This window comes from Bubalus bubalis, chromosome 15, assembly GCF_019923935.1.
Source record: "Bubalus bubalis isolate 160015118507 breed Murrah chromosome 15, NDDB_SH_1, whole genome shotgun sequence".
NCBI lineage: Eukaryota > Metazoa > Chordata > Mammalia > Artiodactyla > Bovidae > Bubalus > Bubalus bubalis.
The window spans coordinates 46,798,391-46,814,114 of NC_059171.1; the positions used below are offsets into that span (position 1 = coordinate 46,798,391).

The 15,724-nt window shown below is 39.2% G+C and overlaps 1 long non-coding RNA gene across 1 annotated transcript; it reads right to left on the reverse strand.

Moving 5' to 3' along the window:
* Positions 1 to 1,211: 1,211 nt before the first annotated feature.
* On the reverse strand, positions 1,212 to 7,839 carry LOC123329475. The gene is made up of 2 exons (XR_006544950.2): positions 7,559 to 7,839; positions 1,212 to 1,375 (listed from the first exon to the last, which is right to left on the reverse strand). It is a non-coding gene; the product is annotated as an uncharacterized LOC123329475 (long non-coding RNA).
* Between the last annotated feature and the right edge of the window lie 7,885 nt (positions 7,840 to 15,724).

The following is a 15,724-nucleotide window of genomic DNA, read 5'->3' on the forward strand; positions in this document are numbered from 1 at the left end:
TTCGCTCTAGTTAGTGGCTGGATTATTTTAACAGTCTCTGTCATTGATTTCTCTGTCTCTTGTCACTGTGCTCAACACGTTATTCTCAGCCAGATTTCCTCAACCACAACTTTCCTCCTGTTACTCAGATTAAATATCTTTGCATTATAACCCCTGCAGAATAGTATTCAAGACAATTTTTACAAGTTTCTCCTATTTCATGACAGAAAATTCTCAAAGTCCTGAATTCATCTACTCTGAAGTATCTTTTTTGAGCTCTGGAAGTTAAGATATATTAATAACAGGAAGGGGTAAAGAACAACAGTGGTTTAATAGCTAAATTGGAACAACAAGTACAGAAGCTGAGGGCCTTGAAAAATACTATATGCTTTGCCAAGTAGCTCTGAGGAAAAGTTGAACATTTCCAAATAAAAATAGAAGCTACATGACATCAAATATTGATTCTATTCTAAGCTATATGCTAACACTTTACATGCACTCTCATTCATCTTCATGTGAGTCTCTGAGATTATGGTAGGTATAATATTACCCATATTTTACTAATGAGGGAACTGAGACTTTGAAAACTCAAGTAATCAGTTTAAGTTCACTCAATTATTAATTGGCAGAGTTGGAACTTGATTCATGGCCTGACTCTAGAGCCTGTGTTTAAGTCTGCCTTAGAACCATGTGGCAACTATCAGGTGGCAAATGCTCACCAATGATGAGGCAAATGGTCATAGAATCCAGGCATCACAGAGAGATGAGACTTCAGCTATTTGGACATTTCCAATGCTACTGATTTGTATTTAAAAAATTACTCTTTTTTTTTTTATTGTAACTTATCAATTTTATTTTTGGCTGTGTTGAGTCTTTGTTGCTACCTGTGGGCATTCTCTAGTTGTGGTGAGCGGGGGCTGCCCTCTGCTGCAGTGCACCAGCTTCTCTCTGTGGTGGCTTCTCGTCGCAGAGCACAGACTCTAGGCGCATGGGCTTCAGTAGTTGCAACGTGTGGGCCCTAAGGTGTGTGGGCTTCAGTAGTTGTGGCACACGAGCTCCATGGTTGTGGTTCGTGGCTCTAGAGCCTGGGCTCAGTAGTTGTGGTGTACGGGCTTGGTTGCCCCATGGCACGTGGAACGTTCCTGGAGCAGGAACTGTACCCGTGTTCCCTGCACTGGTGGATGGATCCCTATCTGCTTTACTACCAGGGAAGTCACAGCCCAATTAATTGTTATCTCTTCCTTCACTGTATTTGAGTTTCTTAAGAGGCAGGAAGGTTATCATAGGTAAAATACAGGTTAACAATAGCAGTCTTTTTTTTCCAATGCATGTGATGAATCATAGCAGCTGTCTCTGCTAATGGGAATCTCTTCATATTCCATAAGGTTAAGTATTCCTATGAAATAGAAAAATGATTTTCTGAGAACTGCAGTCATGCAGAGGATTTCAAACACATCATTCACTTTGGGGAGCTTGCCCATGCATGCATTTGTCAATACTAGTGGGAAAGCCACTACAATCAATCCATGGAATTCCATTTCCAGCCCCTGGTCCAGTGAGTGAAATATAGGTGGGGCTTAGAAACTATTGTATCAGGTTGAATTGATATGAATATTGTAGTGACTATTATATTAAGTGTAATTGGTATGAACAGTGACAATGTGAGGGCCATAAATATACATGCAAATCGTGTTAGGTCCTTTTCTGAGCACACAATGCAATTATAAATTATTCCTCAATTGAACAGGAAGTGTTGGCCACTTAAGGTAAAGACACAAATTTATCTGCCCAATTAAGAGAAAAACTCAACTAAGAACTCAATAAATGCAGTTGGAATCATATTTGGTGAATAGAAATCTTAATAACCATCATCACAGAGAATACTTGAAGTTGGGAAAACTATTTTGTCCTGATAGGAAAACATCAATTCCTTCCCAAGAATGAAAATTCTCTCCTCCATTTATTCACACATCATGGCAAAAGAATTAATTTTTTTCTTTGTACTATACCTGACCTCTTATTCAAAATATTTGATCAAACTATTTACCATGTACCAATATAAGAAGAGGAACTTTATCTGCCGATAAAATACAAACTATTTTTCTTCCCTTCATTATTAGTAAAGGATTATTATTTTTTTGGTTGATGCTTTATGTACTCTTGAAAGAAAATATATTAACACATGTAGAAAGTAAGAGCACTGAAAATCAGTTTGTAATGTCAATTTGTCTCTGTTTTAGAGGTCTATTAAGTCTATAAATTGGTTCAGCAAACTGTATCGAGTTCTTCATATTTGATAGACAATCAGTCTACCTGAGAGACTGCCTTCTCCATGGGGAGGTTTCGTCTGATCAGATATCGAATGGCTTGTTGATTATTCTGACTTCAAAGGCTACTGGCACTGAGACCTTCAAGGTGGTCTGCAATGCCCTAAGTGTTGAGGCCACCTGTCAGTGTAGCTTCCAAATTAAAGAGAATCAGTTGGGAAATGAAGGGTAAACTTCCTGTCTTTCAGATTAGGCTGATTAACCTTGAGCAGTTTTAGTTCTTCAATATGAGTTACTTTGCGGAGAATACCACAAGAAAATTCCAGTTCCCTTTATTATTGGGATAGATGCATTTGCTTATCAAAAAATGTAGTTATTTATTTTCAAGGTTGCAGAATTTTAGGAACATTTTTGAGTAAAGACTACAATCTTCTGTTTATCAGTTTCTAGAAATGTTTTGGAACTATACATGTACTAATAGGAAGTAACTGTGTTCTAGAGATATATTTTGAAAAGAAGAAATTATAGATACCTGTCACCTACAAGTATTTTTTGTCTGTTTGTTTTGCAAAGCTCTAATAAGTGATTTGTCTAACTTTCTTTTAGACTTTCACTTACTAGATGACAGTGTTTCCCAGATATAAAAAGTAGGTCATTATGGCAGCTGAGAATAGTTTTAAAAAATGACTCATGTCATAAAATATAATACTTAAACTGCTAAACTCTGTACTTTAACATTTTTTAAGTTAAAAAATTAATACATTTATTTAATAATGACTTCCCAGGTGGTGCAGTGGAAAAGAATCTACCTACCAGTGCAGGAAACTCAGGAGACCCAGGTTCAATTCCTGGGTCAGGAAAATTTCCTGGAGGAGGAAATGGCAACCTACTCCAGTATTCTTGCCTGGAGAAACCCATGGACACAGGAGCCTGGTGGGCTATTGACCATGGGATCACAAAGAGTCAGACAAGACTGAGCACATACACACATTTAATAATAAAAGTGACAGAAAATTAATAAACTCATAATGTATTAAAATACTTTATATCATTAGTTTGAGTATTTCATATAAACTGTCATCTAGATATTTCTCATTGTTTTATCAATTTTTCATGTGAATGTATATGTGGAAACATCATCTTCTTAAGTATATGTGTCTCTAGATTTAAGTCTAACAACAAAACCCACTGAAGTTTGTGCACATTATTTTAAGGCGTTTGGAAGAAAAGAAGAAAATAATTCCTATTTATTAGGCTGTCTGAAACTGTCACATTGTAGGAAGTTAGCTTAAACAGACAAAAATTACCAAGCAACTCGTCACCAGCCATTTTTAGATATAGCCTCAGTAGTACAGAATTACTTTTTTAAATTGTAACTGTGATCTGGAATTGAATAGAGAGGAAGAGTTTGAAATATCTGATGATGATTGGTAATGATTGCTACATTAATGGTAATGTACTTTGCTGTTTCAATGTTTGCATTTCTCCCTTGCGTTAGTAAACTTCAGAATAAATAATTATGAGATGTTACCTGGGTGTCCAAAATGGCATTTAGGAGACCAAAGTGGCATTGGTTGTTGCTTTATGGAGTTATGTTTATCACATAGATTTTAAAAAACTTTTTATTTCAAAATAATTTTCAGGCTTAGAGAAAAGTTGCAAAAATATTCCAGAGTTTCATATACCCTTCAGCTTTCTGTATATTTCCTTAGTTTTAACACCTTGCATAACCACGATACAGCTACCAAAGTTTAAAAAAGTAACTTTGGTACAATACTGTTAACTTACAGACTTTATTCAGATTTCACCAGATTTTCTAATAATGTCCTTAATTCTGTTCCAGGATCCACCCCAGAATCCCACATTGCATTTAGTTAGCACGGCATCTTAGTCTCCTTTGTGTGTACTTAGTTGCTCAGTCATGTCTGACTCTTTGCGACCCAGTGGACTATAGCCCACCAGGCTCCTTTGTTCATGGGGATTCTCCAGGCAAGAATACTGGAGTGGGTTGCCATGCCCCCACATCTCCTGTTACTCCTGGCTAGGGCATGCTGACTAGGGCTGCATCAGCCATGTTGCAATCATGAAATTACTTTAAGGGTACAGGCACTTTCTAGGGAAGGTCGAGGTAGAAACTCAAGAAGCCGCCATTTCAGCCCTGGAATGCTTGTTATGTAAGAGAAAACTGAATCTCTGTATTAAATAACCTTTATTCCAGGTCTCTGTTACTTAAAACCACATGTAGTTACCAGCCAGTAGGGGTATTTTTCTACATCTCTACTGCATCACCATCATCCAAGCCTCTCCCATCTCTAGCTTGACCTTTGGGAAAAACTAATGGAAGTATCTCACATGCCTGCTTAAAAGCCTTTGATAAATTCTATTAAGCTTAAGGCCTTCCTTGGTGGCTCAGATGGTAAAGAATCTGCCTGCAATGAAGGAGACCTGGGTTCGATCAATGGGTTGGGAAGATCCCCTTGAGAAGGGAAAGGCTACCACTTCAGTATTCTGGCCTGGAGAATTCCACGGACTGTGTATAGTCCACAGGGTGGCAAAGAGTTGGACACGACTGAGTGACTTTCACTTTCATTAAGCTTAAAGTGAAATACAAGTTCTTTAACATGGCATGACGGGCCCCTGTGAAGTTTCTCCAGGTCATCTTGCATCACTTATTTCTGTCTTTATTCCCGGACAGGCAAAAGCCTTCCTTGGACATGTCTAGTTTTGTCTCACCCCAGGGCCTTTGCATGTGTTGTTTGAATTACCTAGAAACATCTATTCCCTATTTCTTCTCCCCGCCCCTCCCCGCCCCCCACTCTCTTTAAATTCCAAATACTGGAACTCTGTCTTCCTTTAATTTCCAGGTTAAATGTCACCTCTCTGACGATTCTGCCTAATTTCAGTCATTCCCTCACACTCCACCATAATTTCCAATGCTTGCCATCTTTTGGTTTTATCACCATACTTATTTCAGTATATCATAATTGTATTGTTTTAAGATGTTCTTTGCCTCTCTTTTGCATTAAATCTGATGTTCTGTGAGGACACAAATGATGTTATATTTGCTCACTAGCTTTGTTTTCTGTTTACAAGCACCTAACAGGAGTGCCTGGTATTGGTTGTATTCGAACATTAGAAATTCCCAGGGAGATTTTAATTACTGATGTCCAGGTCCTTTCCTCCTGTGTGCATGCATGCTCAATTGCTCAGTCACATCCGACTCTTTGGCACCCCATGGACTGTAGCCCATCTGTAGGCTCCTCTGTCCATGAAATTTTCCAGGTAAGAATACTAGGGCAGGTTGCCCTTTCCTCCTCCAGGGGATCTTCATGAGCCACGGATCAAACCTGCATCTCCTGCATCTCTGGCATTGGCAGGCAGATTCTTTGCCACTAGCCACCTGGGAAGCCTCATCCTCCTACAATCAGGTTCAATTGGTCAGTACTGGAACCCAGAATCAGTATGCTCTAGAAGTTCTCCAGGTGATTCTAATATGCAGTGAGCCTCAAGAACCACCACACAAGGCCAATAGTTCTCAACTTTTGAATGTACATTCAAGTCACTGGGTGAGCTTTTAAAGCAATACTGGTATATGTACCCCACCAGTAAAATTCTGATTTATTTGGTCTAGGTGGGGGCTCTGAGTATAAGAATCTCTCCTAGTGATTCTTCAGGGTGGGAGCTAATTGTATTAATGTTCAATACATATCTATTGCTGAATGAACATGGCTTACTATGCAATTAATTTAAACATAATCATGTACAACAACTGATATGTGATAGTGCTGTTATATTGATTTCTCTTCCTCTTCAGTGAAAAATTTTTAAATCTCTTTGTCAGCAACTGTCTCTGTTCTAGTCAAATAAGAGTTTTCTTAACACCTTCTCTCCACTTTTTTTCTCTGGCTTGTGTTACTAATTGCTCTTGGTCACACTGGGGCTCTCGTTTCCTTATATCAGGACCCTTGTAACTATTGCATGATTCTCAGTGTTGTATCTGCAGCCATACCAAGTTCACACCTGAAATTACAAGTCAGTATGTTTTCACTTATATGTAGGATCTAAAAAATAGAGTAAATAAAACCAGAACAGACTCACAGGAAGCAAACTAGTAGCTCTGAGGAGAGAGGGGGGGGGAGGGGCAGGATGGGGGAGGGGATTAAGAAATACAAACCATTAGGTATAAAATAAATAAGATACAAGGATGTGATGTATAGCACAGGGAATATAGTCAATATTTTATAACAACTTAATATGGAATATAATCTAAAATATAAAATCACTGTATTATACACCTGAAACTAATATAGTATTGTTAAATTGACCATCAATTAAAAAAATATTCATAGCAAAAAAAGAAAAATCGCTATTTCCCTACATACAGTCCTCACTCCCTAGACCACCCCTCACACAGCACCTGGCACAAAGCCTGTCACAGAGACGTTTGGCTCATGTTTGTTGAATGAATTTATCAGCTGTATATTAAAAGGGTTTCCATACCCCAAGCTCCAAAAATATGCCCTGTGTTCTCACTCTTTTCCTGAGTCCACAGTGTTTTCTTCCAGAAGCCTCTATTCTTGAGCCACAGAGACCTTGCTTGGGGAGTGGAAGTAAGATCAACTTCCTGGCTGAAGCCACAATGAAAAGGCAGCTCCCAGGTTTCTTTGTGCAAAGGGGCTTAACCCACACACCCACTCCCACCTCAGCCAGAATGCTGCCTTTTCCTGTTTTCTAACTTTAATATTTATGTTCTTCTGTGTACATTTTAATGTTTTATTCCAATATGACTTCTATTGTAAGAAATAATTTTTTTAGTGAATGTAAAGGAGCCACACCGTCTGTCATACCACGGGACATTCTGAAGATCTCTGAGAAATAGAAGGTAGACTGCCTCTTGTCACAAAAGACCAACCCCAGTGGAGATAGCGCTTTCTACTGGGAGTAACAAAACTGAGCACCAGGACCAGAGTTCTTTACAAGTTGTGAAGTGAATGCAAAGGATTGTTGGTATTGAAATTCATGCCCTTACTAAAAACAAGACTAGAAAGCATCCTGTTTACCCTCGGAACACTTTCCATCCAGCTTGCAAAGCACTGCTGCAGCCAAACCACATAGTCCTGAGACCATCAACTCCAGAAGGTCAAGGATTTTGCCCACTTACAGTTGCACCCCCATACCAAGGACAGTAAGCATGCAACAAATACGTGCTAAATGTTGAACTAATGAACTAAAATTTATTTATATGCAATGGAGCAGAAAATAACCGGATTTTCTAGGGAAATGATAATGACAACGTGGGAACGAGAGCTTACCTTGAGGTGAGGGTTTGGGGAGACAGACAGACAGGAGCAGTAAAAAAGACTCCCCGCTTCTGCGCTTTTATGTGTGTGTCATTGTTCCAGAGACACCGGTCCTGGAGGGGACAAGGACATAATTCATCCGCCCTCACAGGGGACCAGGGGGAAATAGGACCCGAGCCCATTATGAATTGCTTTGTTTGTGAGCTCCTAACCATGTAATTGTTTTAACGACTAGCAGGTGGGTAAGAGATCCAGGTTTTCAGGACCTCAGACTATTGTAAGTGAGGGGATTAGTGAGTGTGAGTGAATCAGGATGGGCTTCAGCTTGAGACCCCCAGAAAGTTTGTTTAGAAACAAAAGAAAAAGATGGCTCAGTGGTAAGTGAAAAGCGTGGGAAAACAACACTGGGTTCTGTTTAAACAAGAATTCCTTCCTGGAAAAGCTTATCTTGCTGTGTTCCAAGTCTAAGCCCGAGCTTAGACGATCACAGGTGCTTCGGGGCTAATCCCTTTTTGCAGTATTAGTGGAATGCACACCTGAGAAACAGAATTCAGCTGCCCTAACAGGGAGCTGGGGAGGGACCAGCTTTTCTGGTGTCCAGATCCCCAGACCCTGCTTCTTGGATTCTAACTTCTTTGCCTGGTATGCACATCTCTGTTGCAGTTTCTTTTTCCTTCTAAATCTAGGAGAACCTGAAACTGTGTACTTGCCCTCCTTCTCTAAGGTGTCTGCAATGAGCGTTCCCAAATAGGGGATTCACCCATTTCAGGGTGAAGGGAGAACCTCCCTTTAAAATCTATCACCATGAAGGCTTTCCTTTCCCAAACCTGTCAAATGAGTGTGAATGCTGCTGAATGAACACGTTAAGGCGATACAGTGCTAACAAATGGTGTTCCATCTCCCATGCTCATAGTCTTCTTGTGATGGAAGGTTCTCTCTTAGATTAGCTTCAAGTTCCCATCTATTCTTCCAGATCATTTTAAATTTCATACTCTGACAGAACCATCTAGTAAAAATGGACATTGGCTCCCAAGCAACTCCTGTTTCTTGAAAACCTGTAATTTTCCTGCTCTCTCAGTCAGATGGAATCATTATAGTCTTTTCTCCTGAATCATAAATGTTTTTACTTAGGAGCAGAGGAAGCAAATGGTACTCTGGTTGGCACAAGGTATGGAGTACTCTCTCAGAACCTAACAATGAATGAATCAGACACCGGAAGCCTCTTGAAAACTCATGTCGTCCCTTCTTAATTCTGCATCTTTTCTTGTTAATAAAGTTCCAAGAGATTCTGAGAGCCATGAGAGAAAGCTTTGAAAAACAAACTAGGCAGCCCCTGGCACTGAGATGCATCCATCCAGCCTGACACTTGGCCTCTATATAGAAAGCATCCTTTGAATCTTGAAACTGTGCCAAGCAGTGCTCCGAGTGCTTCATATACATGAACTTGGTAACCCTCACACCACGGTGTGCTGTGCCAGTGGGCAAGTGGAGATGCTGGCTTTACTCAAGTTCCCCCAGTTCAAATAGGAAGAGCTGGTATTTGAACTAAGGCTGCCTGGCTGTAAAGTCCAGGCTCTTAACTGCCACACCACCTGCCCTTTCATTGATAGAAAATTGAGCAGGTGCTACAGTAGCCTGACTTTGTCCTCTACAGACTTCCCAAGCCCCAGGCAGCATACCTGGGACAGTACATGGCCCTCCTATTCCTATAGAAAGCTGCTCAGACCAGATTAACTGAATTCCATGTTTGTCTTTTTATGGTTAGGCAAATAGTATGTGTAGAATCTTATGTTCTACTTTTCCAAAGTCTCCATAAACTAATCACTGTATTGTTGTTGAGTTGCTAAGTGGTTCCAACTCTTCAAGGTAACCCCATGAATATCAGCATGGCAGGTTTCCCTGTCCTTCACTATCTCCTGGAGTTTGCTCAAACTCATGTCCATTGAGTTGGTGATGCCATCCAACCATCTCATTCTCTGTTGCCCCCTTCTCCTCCTGCCCTCAATCTTTCCCAGCATCAGGGTCTATTCCAGTAAGTCAGCTCTTCTCATCAGGTGACTGAAGTATTGGTGCTTCAGCTTCCGTATCAATTGTTCCAGTGACTATTCAGGGTTGATTTCCTTTAGGATTGACTAGTTTGATCTCCTTCCTGTCCAATGGACTCTCAAGAGTCTTCTCCAGCACCACAGTTCAAAAGCATCAGTTCTTCAGTGCTCAGCCTTCTTTATGGTCCAACTCTCACATCCATACATGACTACTGGAAAAACCATAGCTTTGACTATACGGACCTTTGTCAGCAAAGTGATGTCTCTGCTTTTTAATATGCTGTCTGGGTTTGTCATAGCTTTTCTTCCAAGGAGCAAGAGTTTTTTACTTTCATGGCTGCAGTCACTGTATAATGTTCAACATTCTAAAGTTTTCCCCCATATCTTTATTTCCAGTTCCCTGCCCCCTCTCCCCCCCAAATCTGACCTCTTTCCCTGAGTTTGTATATTTGCTTTGGAAGTATGATTGACCTGCAATATTATATTAGTTCCTGTTATACAATATAATGACTTTTTAAATACATTTCAAAATGATTACCACATAAATCTAGTTAGGAAGTGTCAGCCCAAATATATTACTTAGTTATTGACTGTATTCTCTACATTGTACATTTCCAATATTTATTTTGCAACTGATAGTTTGTACCTCTTAATTCCCCTCACCTGTTTCTTTTTTCCCCAACCTCACCCCTCTCTGGTAACCATCTGTTTGTTCTCTGTATCTATAATTCTGTTTCTCTTTTGTTATGTTTGCTCATTTGTTTTGTTTTCTAGATCCCACTCATAAGTGAGATCTTACAGTATTTGTCTTTCTCTGTTTGACTTATTTCACTTAGCTTAATATCCTCTAGATCCATCCATGTTATCATAAATGTCAAGATTTCATTCTTTTTTATGGCTAAATAATATCCCGTTGTTTATATATATATATATATACACACCACATCTTCTTTATCCATTAATCTGTGATGGACATGGTTGCTTCCATGTCTTGGCTATTGCAAATAACACGGCAGCGGATATCAGGGTGCATATATCTTTTCTAATTAGTGTTTTTGTTTCTTTAAGTAAATACCCAGGAGTGGAATTGTTGGATCATATGGTAGTTTTAGTTTTAATTTTTTGAGAAATTTGTTCCCATGATACATTTTTGAGCTGCAAAAATCTTGATTGCTATATGGCTGTCTATATGAGTCTCTGCTTTCACTCCACAGGCCGTCTTTGGTCAGGCATAACAGTCAGCCTCTAAGTTTCTCTCTGTTTCCCTCCCTGTCCCTATATATATGTGTATATGTGTGTGTGTGTGTATATATATATACACACACATATATATATATATATATATATGTTGGAATATATATGGGACACACAGAGGCACATGTATATAGGAATACAGAAAGCAGTAAACTAGGGTTTCACATGTGTCATCTCATTTAATCTTCATGACAGCCCTATGAAGTAGGTACTCTCTTTATACCCACTTTACAGAGAAACTGGGGCCTGGGGGTTACTAGCTAACTCTGACTCTGAGATTCCCTCTTCTCTGACTCCAGGACCCTTGGCGGGGTCATTTGCATTCGCAGCAGGGAAAGCAGTGAACTGCCATGATAATATAAGCATGGCAACAGTGAACTGAACACGCCAGCCCTTCCTTCCTTTATAAAAACACAGTAGAGTATTTTCTACTCTGGATGTAAAAACACATCCATTGCAGTCAGTCTCTCGAGGGAAACTGACAATTCCAGAGGAATCAAAGGAGTTTTCCTTTTCCTTGCTACTCCTGATTGACTGCTTGTCACCTTTAAAAGGGGAACAATAATATCTGCCTCATTGGCTTATTGTGAAGATGATGGGGAAAAAAGACGACTAAGCACCCTACTGAGTGTGAGTCACCTGGGACGCCCTCAGTAAATTCGAACCTTCCCTGGTATTATGAGGTGAAGTTCTGCATCGTGATGATCATTAATAAGCTTACAAATTAGCTGTTACAACTTACATGAAAATTCATACTTTTAAAATGTGCACCACTCTGATCATTTTTATTTTATTCATGAAAGAGAAAATGTTATAAAATATTTTCCATGTCTAAGTTCCACTCCAGTTGGGGATCCAACGTTTATCATCACCTACCTTCTTTCTCCATTTGTGTACAAATAGAACATTCCCTCGATGAATCATGTGAGTTTCAAAAGCCCTTTATACCCACCGGTTGAAACATTAAATTTACCAGAGTCCAGTCTGTAATTGTGCTTTATTACTTACTCACAATATTTTTTCCCATCAACAAGAGACAGTGAATTAAGTCTGACATTTTAGAAGAACAAAATGGCACCCCACAACCTGACAAAGAGGATGTAAGAGCATCCCTTCCAGTGCCAATCTGTCTGAGGGCCCAAAATAAACAAATGGTGGGGCAGGGAGGACAGGGGAACGGGGACGAATGACGAATTATATGTGAGCCAAAGAGGATAAAACCCAAACTGAAATAGGCCAAACACATAAATTGCTATTAAATCATGGCTTTTATTTTTCCTGCCTTCTCCCTGCTAACGTTTGGTTTCTCAGTAAATGAAAGGAATCATTTGAAGTAAGGGCCTGGAGAAGGCAGGCCTCTGACCTCTAGCTCGACCACAGAGATCAAAGGCAGGCCCCATATGTGTGAGATAGTATCTTTTCCAGGCAAGTGGGCATGATGTTTCGTGATGCATTAGTGTGGAAACAGACAAATAGCCAAGCTAGTGACCGCTGGGAGGGAAATGATTGACGTGGGGACTGAGCACGAGGAATGGCGTAATCGGAAAGCCCCTCACCTTTTGGATGCCTTTTGGGTTTTCTTTTAGTTCTCACAAATCCTTTAGTGGTTTTGTTGTTATCGTAGTTAATTATGTTACTCGTGACATCAGTCCAAACCACATTTTCATGTTTGCAGTGAACGTTTATCTCTGCAAGCATGTGCCTCATTTATTTTTTTAACCTCCCTTATGTTTAAATGCAATGAAATTTTTTGTTTGGCAAGGCAAGGCTCTTACATATAGTTTTTGTGTTTGTGTGTGTATAGATAAATAATATGACTAAATCTTTACTGGTAATCATAATAAAATGCCTTTAGTAAAATCTCCACATGAAAATGGATTGGACTATTCAACAGCTCTAAAGGCTCTACTCTGTGTGGAAACTATGCTTCTTTTTTCCTCTATTGTTCTCTCCCATCCATCCCACCCCCACTCAGGCACCCACACACACATACTCCCCTCCACAGAAAGAATTAATCTTGGGGGCAAGTTCTCCCATTCTTTCTGGGGCCACTGCTGCATTGACAGCAGAATGTTGTTGTCCAGTTCCAGGAAGTCATCACCAGTTTAGAAGCTTTCAAATGTCCTGGGCTTCATACTGTCCTTCATCAGGCTAATCATTAATGTTCCTCAAAAAGAGAGCAAAGCAGAATGGAGGTAAGATGGACTTCAGACCAAGGGGTTGAACTTGACCTTTCCTCATTTTTCTTGAGCACTCCATGGTGATATTTTAGTGGGGAAGTCAAGGGCAACATAGGCTCAGGTCATGGTGCTGCCTTTCCAACTTCCTCTGTTTTCTCTCTCTTTCTACCTTCCTGTCTAGATCTTACTCTCTATCCTCACTTCATCCCTCCCAATTTATTCCTGTTCCCAACTTTTTCTTTGCCCCAATACTTAATTGAATAGTTCCAGCCCAGCATTTTCATGGAAAACAAACAAACAGAACATAGCCTTCCTTGATTAATATGCTTGTTTCCTATTCCTGCTTGTGGGTTAATCTTTGCCCCAGTTTTTGCAGCATACATACACACCCCAACATATGCACACGTATTCTAACATACACACACAATATAAATACTAATAGACACATACCAACACACTAACATGCACACTAAAACAGACACTGACATACACTAACACACATACACTCAAATACGCGTGCGTCAACACACACTCCAGTATACACACTGACCCGTGTACTAACATCAATATGCAGTAATATACTAACACTAACACAGCAACACACTAATACCCATAGCATCTCACACATGCATATACATCCACAGGCATGCATGCATACATGCAAGAAATAGTCACCTCTGAACCCTGGAATGTATTTCTTCATTATCTAGCTGACATCCTCAGGAGGAGATGCAGATTGCCAGTTTCCAAGATCATCTATTTGTCCACTGATAACTGAGCTGAGAGGAATTCTTGTCACTCTTTCTGTGAATAAAAATTACTATGAAAATCTTGCCAAAGCTGAAAAACTGCCACGAAGGTGAGAAATCAAAGCCTACATTGCAGCTTAAATGCGAAAATGTAATAATTGGGCTTTCTGCTTTCAAGTAAGCCACCAAGAGCAGAAATGTGCCTGTCCTTGAGGGCTTTGAAAAGGACAAATTTAAGCATCAAGATATTCATCACGGGCCAAATAGGAGAGGATTCCTGCTAACACGATATTCATAATGTTCAGGCACCACCAGATAATGGACACTCAACACTATAGCTTGATCTAAATAAGTGGATTTATATTAGCCATTTTAAAACTCTTTAGTGTGAACGGGTATGGAGTAAATTAATACAGCCTTAATTACCAGGTTAAAAAAAAAGCAGTCTGATGCTCTCCCTGCCCCCTTGTATCTGTCTAGACAATTTTAGACAAAAGAAACTCATTTGCTCTTGGAGGTGTTGAATGAAAAGTCACTGGGGGTTGGCTGGGGGGTGGGGGAGGGGATGGAAGTCAAAGGACTTATGGCAAAGAGACATACCTCCCAGGATCTAAAACTGGGAAGTACTCTGTATAGAAACCATTATAGGAATGACTGGGGGTGTGCTGGTAGGGGGAAGGAGCTCATGACTTAAGTCAAAGGAAGAATTAGTTTTCTTCTAAATTTTTCTCATCGCCTCTTTTCTTCAGTAGAGTATAAAATAATCTTATAATAAATATAAATTTTATTATTTTAGTACAAAAATGCAAATACACTTTCATGTCTAAATCAGTTGAATATAATATTTTTTTAAATTACTAGCCAAAATTTTATTTCCATAGTATCTTTAGAAGCTATGCTGTGGGCTCTAAGGTGAGATGTTTTATAAAATCACCTTAAAATATGGGCCATTTTTCTACTTCTGAAAGCAAATTCCTACTGACTCCAAGACTGACCTGTACTATGCAAAGCACGATGCCAAAAAATCAGCTGTGTGCCTCCCAGACAATTTTTAATGGCACTTCTAGACCAGAAATACTCTATTATTAGACCAGTTAATTAAAAAATGTTATTCATCGTAAGAGGTAATTTGAGAAGTAATTTATTATTAGTTAATAAAATATAAAGGATTTTTACTTGGCAAAAATTAGCAAATGAAATGCAAACCCCATTTTAATGACCTTGACAGCTTGTGTCACTGACTTTTATGCAACTTCTGCTGGAATAGCTCCTTCATGGCTCTATTGTATGGGGACAAGCATCTGTCATAGAAACTGTGGTGCTTCATTCATTCATTTGCCTATTTGCCAATGAACAATTAATTCCTGAAGAGCTGGGACAATTAATGTTTACATTTCCAGCACCCAACATAGTGTCAAGAACACAGTAGAGACCCAATGAATGTTTCCTAAGTGCATTTTATTTCATTTTGGAGCAAATGCAGGTGAAATCGGTTGGATTCCTAGAAATATCTTATTTTTAGCCATTGTACACCAATTCTTATAGTTATAAAACTTGAAAAACTTAGAAGGAAATGATATATAATGATTGATAGTGCAATTTGAGATATTGATATAATTTATGTGACTCATCAGTTGCTCCTTGAACTTATAATAGTTCTCTGGTACTCTAATTTGGAAAGGTGTTCCCCAAGGGGAGCTATGTATAAAACATGTCCCCAGATGGTATGTTTTTTGTTTTTGTTTTTGTTTGCCTCTATGGAATCATCTTTATTTAACCTACATTTTTTTTTAAATTTAATTTTATTTTTAAACCTCAAACACTGTCTGAAGTCAGGGGAGGGACCATAGTGTTTATCATGTTTACTTTTGTCTCATTCTTTTAACTCTTTATTTCAGGTATTTTGTGATATGCATAATTTAAGTATTTACCTACATAGATTTGTGGTAT